The sequence below is a fragment of the Tenrec ecaudatus genome, chromosome 7 (genome assembly GCF_050624435.1).
Source record: "Tenrec ecaudatus isolate mTenEca1 chromosome 7, mTenEca1.hap1, whole genome shotgun sequence".
In the NCBI taxonomy this organism is placed as follows: domain Eukaryota; kingdom Metazoa; phylum Chordata; class Mammalia; order Afrosoricida; family Tenrecidae; genus Tenrec; species Tenrec ecaudatus.
The window spans coordinates 107,622,462-107,633,339 of NC_134536.1; positions in this window are offsets into that span (position 1 = coordinate 107,622,462).

Consider the following 10,878-nt stretch of genomic DNA (forward strand, 5'->3'; position numbering starts at 1 on the left):
TATGAGCCACTAATAAAATATTTTGAAAAATCCAAAAAACCAGATCAAGCTCAAAATGTATCCAAAAGGAGATAAAATGAGAAGGCTTGAACTATTCGAATCAGATGTGTTTGTTTTTTTTAATTTTCCCCTACTATAATCATCTTTACAATGCTCTCCTCCAGATAACAGATCCTTCCTAACGCTCAGTTGTGGTCAGCAGGAATCACTGGGCTTATTCCATGGCCAGACTCTGCAAATGTATTTTGGGCCTCCATTGTCATCCAGAGTCTTTTGAAAATAAGATTTTCAGTTTAAACTCGGATACCATTCTGTCCTTGATATTTGGATTATAGCATTTACAATCCTTGGTTTACACATGTTTGTGTATTTCTTTCACGTGGGCTTAGTTGGCATCTCTCTTAGATGACTGCTTTTTTGAAAACAAGCCTTTAAGACCCCAGGAGCTGTTCTTTCTTATAACTGAGCACCATCTAATTTCTTTGCCACACTTTGCTGTGGCACTGACTTCCATGTTTCCTTCATGAGGGTGCTTATTTCATGTTGAAATAACTAATTGTCCTTAGAATGGACATAGGATTAATTGTGAGTCCCAGATCCATTTTTATATCTATATTTTCTGTCTCTGATTCATCTTAGAGACATCTTTGTTATTTTATGTTAGAGAACCTTATTGACCATCTTCCTGGAGCACAAGTGCTTTCTGTTCATAGTATCATTAATTTAGCTCATGGTAATTGTATTTAAAAAACAACTGAGAAAAAAAAGATTAAGCAAGTATAGGCTAACTATAATTCACAATACGGGGATTATTTATTTTGTACAGATTAAATTCCTACGTGACTGGACACTATTTCCACAAACAATGGGAGTTTGTCGTCAGGCAAAACTTATAATAATATTAAAAACTTATAATAACATAATAATAATGTCAGATTGAGGTCTTCCAGAATAATACCAATCTTAATAAAGCAAGTGGAGTTTGAAGTAGTAAGTAAATGTTAATCCGCCATTTGACTGTTCAATACTCTTGGTATAGCTGTCGTCTTATTCACACACCAGGTAGTTTTGACCTTAAGTCTTTGGGCTACAGGTGTGTTTGTAGTACAGCTCATCTCACCTAGTGGGTTCCCACATCACATCCTTCTGTGATGACCTTTGGAGTATCTTGTGTGCCTCAAACATCCAGGGTTCAATGTTCAGTATTCTATGGCACATAGCCTTGACCCCTAGGGAATGTACAAACATGCAAAGGGGATATTTTATCACCACTAAGTTGTAGAAAAGGACATATTCCTACTATATTGACATATCAAGCCAAGATAACATATTAGCCAATATGAGGCAAAAGACATAATACAAGCCTTTGTCTAAAGGATATGTAGAGCTGCGTATAGTCAAAGCTTAAAGAATAGCTATTGTTTTTAAATGGCTGTTAGAGTTTTATATATGCCAGAAAAATAAGGGAAGAGGTATGCTCTAATCTTTAAAATCTCAAAGGATATTCAGCTATTTGATGATTATCTGAAACAGAAGAAAAATAACAATCCTACAAACAAACAATTTTGAATTGGCTACTCAGGGAAAAGAAAAACTCAGTAGAACCAGAAAAATCCAGAAACTGTGTAAGCTGTAACCTTGTCAGGTAAGTAAAACTCAAATTTTTTTATGATTAAAACCATGCCTGAAGTATAATTTTGAAAATTATGTTTACTTTACACCAATTCCGATATAATTTCACTGATGCAAATCACATCAGACAAATTGCCAGAAGGAGGGGGTGGGGAGTGGGGAAAAGCAATGTTGGAAGTTCTTCCTTTTCTAAAATGCATCAGAAAAGGAAAGAAACCAATGGCCAAGAAAGAAGCTATTGTTGTGCAAATGAGAAAACACATTAACATATTTAAAAAATGCAAGCTTCACAAATGTTTAGGAGCTAGGCATTGAATTTCAAGTAGCAGATAAAATATTGATTTCTATTATAATAGTGAGTATTATACCAAAAAACCCTAAAAATGCTAATTTCTCTTTTTCCAGATTCTAATATCATTTTAATCATACCAAAGAAACTTCAAAAATGGACATTAAAACGGATTTTGGGTAATAGCAATACAAAAGTGATAAAGTCAGGCTGAACTCTGTCAAAGTTAAAACCAAAAACAAAATCCCTTGGAAAACTCTGACAATCAAGGCCATTGAAGAGTTCTGACTCTCATAAAGTTCACTCTAATTTATTTTCAGGGAGACTTGAGATGGTGTTAAACCCACTATGCTAAAAACATGGTGCTTTGTAATATGACAGGTAAGAAAAATGAAATTATTTTCTAAAATGAAGATATAATTAACAAAAGAGTTTATCTAATGATATTAACAAACAAATCTTTGAAAAGGAAATGAGAAAATTTCCCTACTAACTAAAATTTATATAGGTTTGTGGGTGATTTTAACTAAAACTTAATGTTAACTTTGTAATAATTTAACAAACTGGATCTTATAATAGGACATTTTGTTTGGCAAGGTAAGTGTGTTTGTTATGGTTCTCTTACCATATCTACCCTGACAAGCTTTATTATGTCATTAGCTTTTTACCAAGTCTTCATAGTATTTCCAATATCCTTTATTCTTATTAAAGATTATTTTTCTTCAAAAACGCAATCTTTGTTTATTGAGGAAAGTATTCAGAAAAACAATGAATGAGTACTTTAAAAAATGTTTTAGTGTATGACTAGGTAAACTGAAACTAACATCAGTCAAAGTGCCAGGAGGCAGGAGAAAAAAAATCAATGTTTGGAGTCCTGTACTTTTCTAAAACGCATCCGAAAAAGCATAGGAGGAATGGCCAATAAAGCATCCATGATGTAAAAACAAGCAAACACTTCAATATACTTGATTAATTCAAGTTTTACAGAGGTTTAAGAATTAAAAATTAAACATTGAACTTTCTCAGAGAGTAAATACAAATACCAGTTTCTACTATCTCGTGAGTAAAATGCTATGTTAGCATGTCAGAATTGACAAATTACCTTCAGGTATGAACGTACAGATTTGGAACAAATGTCTCAAAAATTACCAGTATCTAGGAAAAGAAATCTTCTAGGGTGTATTGTCACTGATATTCCCTCTACCTAAAAGACTGCCTTCATTGAGGACAGGCCAGCAGCCATTTAAAGCTTGGTGCAAGCTTTACACCTTTATTTAATTGTGAATTACCATATCTGCAATTTTAAAGTAGTGTGTCTGCAATTTTGTATGTACAGCACTCCTCATGCACCATGTTAAAATATGTGCATGATGTAATTTCAATTACTTTAATGACAAAGGAAAAGTAAGACAAAATCTGACAATATTGCTATAATTGTGAGGATCAGTTTAAATCATCAAGAAACTCAAATAACATTTAAAGGCCATTTCAAAGTTAATCTCTAAAGTTTCTTTGAAGTATTAAAATAATATTAGAACCTGCGGGAAGCTATATCAATGTCTGAAATCACTTTTACTGTACTGATGGCATTGGTATAAATATAACTAGACTTCAGGCTTGATTTTAATCTTCAAAATATTTCTGTTAAATCCAAATTTAGTTCTGCTATCTCCCAACTCTGTCCTTCAGGAATCAGTACGTTACTATCTACATCCCGACGCAGAGAAAAACATTTCAACCCTGAGATCAGAATTACTGTTTAGTTGAGAAGAAGACCACATGGTCTCTGAAGTTGGTGTAATTAATTGACTTATGTTTCTTTTTATAATGTTATTGAAAACAATATGTGAGTGGATTTTGAAATCTCTTATTTGAATGGAAAAGCTCAGTGTCTTATAGCCTTGTTTAGTCCTTCCCAAAATAATAGTGATAAAGCAGTTAAAAAGAAGTCAACAAGATATAGCTGTATGTCTTTTCACCTTCTAAATTGTGTGTTTCAATGGGAAAGCCTAATTATTTTCCAGTTTAGCATCATTAGTTAACAGAATGTCTAGCATGCTTTATTAACTTGAACAATAGGAAACAGCCATTTATTCTAATCAAAACTTCAGGAATAAAAGACAACTTCTGTTGTCAACCTAGTATAAGACTAATATATTTGCTCACTAAAGTGTTATGTGACTGCAAGAATTTGAAAGTACACACATGTTTATAGTAATCTTAAAATTCACATTTCTGAAATTGAATTTTAATTAAATTACTGGTATATTTGCTTTTTTTCCTGATTTTCTAGACCAGAATGCTAAATTTCCTCTTAAAAGAAAAAACAAAACCAAATTCACTGTTCCTTAGTGGATTCCAATTCATATAGACTTGATAGAATAGCACCGCCTGTGTGGATGTCTGAACTTTACTAGTGTAGAATCTTCATCTTTCTCCCATATAGTGGTTTTGAACTGCTGACCTTGCTGTTAACAAACTGATGTGTAGCTACTATGCAACCAGAGCTCCACATTTCTTCCTATGATTTTATATGCTATATCCATGAAAAAGCACAAAGAGTTTGTATGTCCATCTCTGATATAAATCGGTATAATGCTTCAAAATCCTCAGAAGCAGACATTTCAGCCTAAAATTCTTTTTTGTTTGTTTGTTTGTTTAAATAGAGTTTAGTTTCAATGTGCTGCATCTGTATATTAACATCTTTTTTCATTGGTTACCGTCAGATCTTAAGACTCCTGTATCTCAGACTTACAGTGACTGAATACATGTTCGTTTGGCATAGTCACTAGTTTCTTATTCTGCAATGGTTATAAATATTGAAGTTAAATTAATCCACATTATATTGTATTCTTTATTGTAACTACTTGTATTTTGAAATAAGTTTTATATGCAGTTTAAATATATGTGAAATAATATAAAACTTCCCCTTAACTCTATTCATTAATTACCTCAGGAGGATGCCCCTTCCCATCATAAACATGCCATATTTCTCAAATTAGGTCTACTTTTCTATTTCCCGCTTGTGGAGTGCTTAGTGTTCGGTTTCTAACTGTGCAATCAGTAATTCAAAACCATCAGCCACTCCTTGGGAGAGAGATGAGGCTTTCTACTCTCATAAAGGGTTTCCAGTTTCAGAAATCTACAGGCTAAGTTCTATACTGTCAGAATCAATTAGACCACAATGGGGTTATTTTGGTTTATTTCTTTAATGAATATTAAGCAATATTTAGGATGCAAAACCTGTATGTATTTTATTAATTTCATATCAAAGCTTTTAATTTTTGGAGTAATTATAAATGATATTGAATTGTAAAGTTTATATTCATTAATTTATAGAAATACTTATTGATTTTTATGTGCTGATCTTATACTAACTATTATGAGCATGCTGGACATATTTATTCTTTCCAAATTTTTTCTTTGTTCTGTTTTTGTAAAACCCCTGGGATTTTCTATATAGACAGGAATTCAATAATATCAACTGAATATAAGTATATGTTTACTTTTTAATTTCTTATATGAATGTGTGTTGTTTATTTATTTATTTTTGCTTTACTGCACTGCATGAAACTCTTTGTAGTGCTTCAGATATAAGTTCTCAGACTGGCCTCTTTATTCCTGGTACTGAAAGGAAATATTGAGTCTGTCATGCTCAGATATTAGATTTTTAAAAACATATTTATCATGTTGAGATAGTGGCTCCTCCATTGTTAATGTGGTAAGAGTTTTATCATAGGTGGATATTAGATTTTGTCAAATGCTGTTCTAAATAATTTTATATTATTACAATACATTTTCTTTACTATGTATATTATAATTGTGCAGATTGATTATTTGAATGTTGACTCCTGAAACAAATATCACTTGGCCAAAGTGTATGATTACTTTTAAAAATTAGTAGATTAAATTTACAATATAATTTCTCATATGGCATTTTGTATACAAGTTTTATCTTGATTCATAAACTTTATAAAATACATGAATGTATGCTGCTGTGAACATTTTGTATTCAGTAAAAATAATCAGTGTCCTTGATTTTATAAATTAGTGTGACTTTCCCATTTTAATGTACATGTTAGACTAAATATTTTCTTTCCATAACTATAGTGTTATCAATTCTAGAGATATTGTGTCTCAAGTAATTAATTAAACACATTTTTCCCCTGCTGACTTTGATTGTGTTGTCTTCTTTCTCTTCCTCTTGCCTATGTAATTGTCTCTGCTCTCATTCAAATTATTTCTTTTAAAGCCCCCAAAACAAACAAGATATCCTCAAGAGTAGTTGGAAGGAAAAATAAGCAGAAACATGACAATTTAAAGCATATCAAGAGATAAATCTGTTTTCTTTGACAAATAGTTTCTCTTTAATTTGACACATTTTATCCATGATCAGATTTCTGATGTCAGCAGGATGGCCCAGAAAGAAGGGAGGGGAATACCTGAGAAAATATATGCAAACAAACAAAAAGGCATGAGTCTAGTGCTAACATGTCCCTCTCTCTAGGCACTCGGATGCGCTTTAGAGACCAGACAGCAGACACAAAGATTTCGATCTTTGTCTTGAGGTTCCTTTTCTTTCTCAAAGAAATGCTGGTATCAGTTCTTCAGGAAAGACAAAATACGTGCAAGGTGTGAACTTTAAAAATATAACCACTTTCAACTCTTCAAGTATATTAAAACTGTCTGAACCATTTCTTAAAGTTCACTCTTATACAACTCAAAATGACTTAATGGAATTTTACTAACCTTTCCAAATCTTGAACCTTGAAGTTGAGAACAAGTATGAGAAATATTGGCTTAAAGGGCAATATTTCAAGAAACGTGTACATGCCTAAAAGCAAGCGTTATAAAATCATGTATGTTTGTTTTCTTTTTTTAACACAGCTACAAATTTCTTTCCAGAGACACATGATTGTATCAAATATTAAAATATTAAATATTTTTCTTAAATTAGTACTTGAGGTGTTCATATTGCCAAGTCTTTATAAATGGTTCCTTAACAATATCTCCTGATAAAATACTGATAGAAGTCTAGTGTAAAGACTTCTATTTGCAATAATATATAAAAACTAGCAATAATGGAGCATTTATTAAGTGTAGTTCTAATCAGTACAGCCATGGGAGAAACACAAAGATAATTTAAAATCTTCTCATATTTTTATATTGAGAACCAGAAATGCGATGCTTTCAAACTCCAGAAATATAATTAATAAAACAAGGCCATGGTGATAATTTTTAATGATATTCATGTGTATTTGAAAATATGCATTATTTAATTGAAGGTTAGTCAGTACAGGAAAGATGCTGTGCACGTGTTGTGTCGGCTGCCTTTGAGTAGACTAGCTCACGGACTCCAAGAACAAAAGAATTAGACCCTTAGGATCCTTAGGATATTTATGTCTAGGTTTTCATTTTGACTTTTTTTTTTTTTTTCAAAAACGATCACCAGGCTTTATTTCCTAGTACATCTTAGCCTGGATTCATCACTCACTGCCATCCACTTGATTCTGACCCACAGCTTCTCTATGGGGCAGGAGAAGACTGTCCCTGTGGGATTCTGAGACTGTTAACTTTTCCTCTAGTTGGAGCTGCTGGTAGTTTTGAACAGCTGACCTCACGATTAGCCTCGTAAAGTGCAAAAGAGAAACGAAAGCTATGGAGGAAATGCATTGATCATCAATTAAACCGATGATGTGAAAATGGAAGACCAAACGTTCCACCGTAGATTTCATTTCATTTTTCACTGTATTTCAAGTGATAAAAAGAACCATGAAAGATTTTGTCAGGTATATGCTGGACTGTTGTTAGGTGCCATGGAGTTGATTCTGTGATCTGAAGGTACCACAGAACGACACCCTGCTGCGTCCAGTGTCTTGCTCACACTGTTGTGTTTGAGCCAAATGCTGCAACCATAGTGTCAGCACATTTCTTAGACGGTCTTCCTCCTTTTCAATGACCTCTGTCTTACCAAACACAAGGCTGTTTCTGGGAATTGCGTAGAGATATGTAATATAGTCTGTGTGTCTGTGTTTGTGTGTGTAGAACGCAGGCAGACACAGACACAGACCGAGGCTTCAGCCAAGGCCTAGAAATATGCATAGGTAGACTCAAGTGGTCATGGCAGTGTGATTGAAAACAGATTTCGATGAGCACGAATTGAGTTTAAAGCTCTGCTCTATCATGCTAATACAGACTCCAAAATAACTTAGTTTGTTTCTCCTTTGTAAAAGGAAAATACTAATGCACATTTTACAGAATGGTTAAATTAGGCCTGGTGGTTCTGTGGGTTCAGAGTTAGGCAGGGTTTCAGTTCAAACCCACCTAATGTTCCATGGAAAGAAAATGAGGATGCCTGATCCTGAAATGTTTGATGATCTCAGCCTTTATAGGGTCACCGTTCGACTCTGTCCTATAGGGTGACTATGAGTTGAAATCCATTCATATCCCAATGACAAGGCAATAGGATGGTTGTGAAGAACAAAAGAGAAAAACATATCCACAAATCCTATATGCCAAAAGACAACTTTTCTCCTGGTGCAATCAGTATTGTCATATCTTCTCTATTTTTCTAATAATCAACTCTATTTATCTAATAATTGACAATTCCTCACAACTAATATACAAGATGCAATTGAAAAAATGCCAAACCTTGACTCTTAAAATTATAAATTCAAACATATGTGACATTTTTACTCTTTTCTTTTCATCTTCGGTTATGTTAATGATTACACTGCCAGTTTTCAATCTCCCCAATCCTTATTTTGCATAAGCATGAAAAATATTACTTCAGTCGACCAACTCAATGGGGGAAATAAATAGGGGTAGTCTGCCCTGAGGGTGTACATGGAAACCCTGAAGTGATAATTAGCAAATTTTTGTGGCCCAGAGATATATTTCTAGAGACCTGTGCTAATGAAAATCTCAAATAAAACACATTGAATTCAACCTTGTGTTATAATCGACTCTGAAAATATTAGTTATCACAGTTATCTAGCGCTATAGCAACAGAAATACCACAGGGGGTGGGTTTAACCAACATAAATTATTTCCACACAGTTTAAAAAGGTAGAAGTCATAATCCAAGGTGTTAATTACCAAGGTCAATCCTGGCAGAAGATCTTTGTTCCCTTCCTGGGTGATGTGTGTGTGTTTTAGCATCAATTAGCCCAAAGGAAGTGCTCCACTCAAGACTCTTCTCGCTTGCTAGTACTGACGTCCACCTGGTCACCGATCACTTGCTTAATCTCTTCTATCCATCATGAAGATTGACTTAAAATGCCATCTAGTCATGTAAATTGAACCCTTCCTAATTAGCCTAATGAAGTTACGACTTCTAACATACAGGATACTTACATTAGATCACAAGATAGAGGATATTTACATAATACTGAGAATCATATTCTTTCAAAGTTGATTCTTAATTTTGGGAGACACAATGCAGTCCATAACAGTATCATAAACTTAGTTAAACGTTGACATCAATCCTCATAATCCACAAAAGTTTGCACATATATCAACCTCAGCTACTTTGTTAGAGTTGTTGTTTAACCACTACTGTGTGCATAGTCTAAGGAAAACTAAATGTGTTCAATCTGAGATTTAGGAGAGGAACTAAATGAGCACTGAAATATCTCTTTTCCCCTTGTTTTTGCTTTGTATTTACTCCACAATGTTAGGTTTTAACTATGAAGTTGTTCTCTATTTCTTTCCAAATAACCAATTTTTATTTGTATAAATAGCGCTTTCAAACTCTACATAACATTGCTGACATCAATTGCTAAAGGATATTCTCTGTAACCCTGGGCACACTGACAATTTAATTTGCACAGAGGCAAGCAATGCCTAAGCTTTTCATGCAAACATCCAGGCTTCCATCAAGCGGATTCTTTGAGGTCGGTCCATATTAGGAAAACAGCATTTTATCTTTAGTATCCACTGTCTCCTACAGAAATATGACAGCATCGTTCCTGAAATTCAAAAGACAGGTCAAGGTCCCAAAGTATCATTCTGACTCTGTTACATTTCATAAATGATGCAGATGACAGGTCACAGCTACGGGAAGGAACTGAGAGACTACATTTATTGCGTTTCTACTTGGGGCATCGATATTTCCTTGGGCTGCGTACTTTTGCCCTATGGGGTGTTGGTTTATTGTGCTCAGCCCTTCCCTATGAGTGAAAATGACTTAATGCCAACGTTTTTGTAGCTTAGTTCTTTCCTCCGCCCCCGGGTTAATAACGTCTGACTTATGGAAGGCACACATTGTTGACATTGTTAGGTGTTCTCGAGTCGTTTCCAGCTCGTGGCCACCCAATATACAACAGCACGTAACACCCCACGGTCCTGCGCTGCTACACCATTGTTCTATTCCAGTCCAGTGGAAAATCATGCATGTCCTTAATGGTAAATAAGTCCCCCACACTTTTACATGTTTGAACAAACCCACTCACAATAAACTTCGATTAATATCAACGGCATCTTCAAATCACTGTAAAGACTCCCAGCCTTTTCTTGTATTAGAAGTAGGGTTATTAAATAAGAGCCATATGCACCTCTTCTTGCCTATCAACAAATGCAGCTTAAAGGTAAACTTAGGAATTATTCTTGTATATTATTAAGGGACTACCTATTTTGGATAACAACATAAGTCAATGTATTTTGTTTAAATGAGTTTGCTAAGAGATAGCAATGCCTTTTTAAAATTAGTGTAAAATGTTTAACATAATACCTTATAGCAGAACAGTAGATTTGCAAACCTAAAGCCAGAGATGACGAGTAAATGCAGAAGTCTCTGAAAGTTCAAATGAGTGTAGTCAAGCTGTTGATGCAAACAACAAGATATCCGTATCTTAGAAGACATTCTATAAGTGAGGAAAATAAGTTACCTATTTTATTTAAAATTTTTGTTGTGTATTTCATCACTGGGTGGAAAGATGGTATGAGAATTAAAGTTA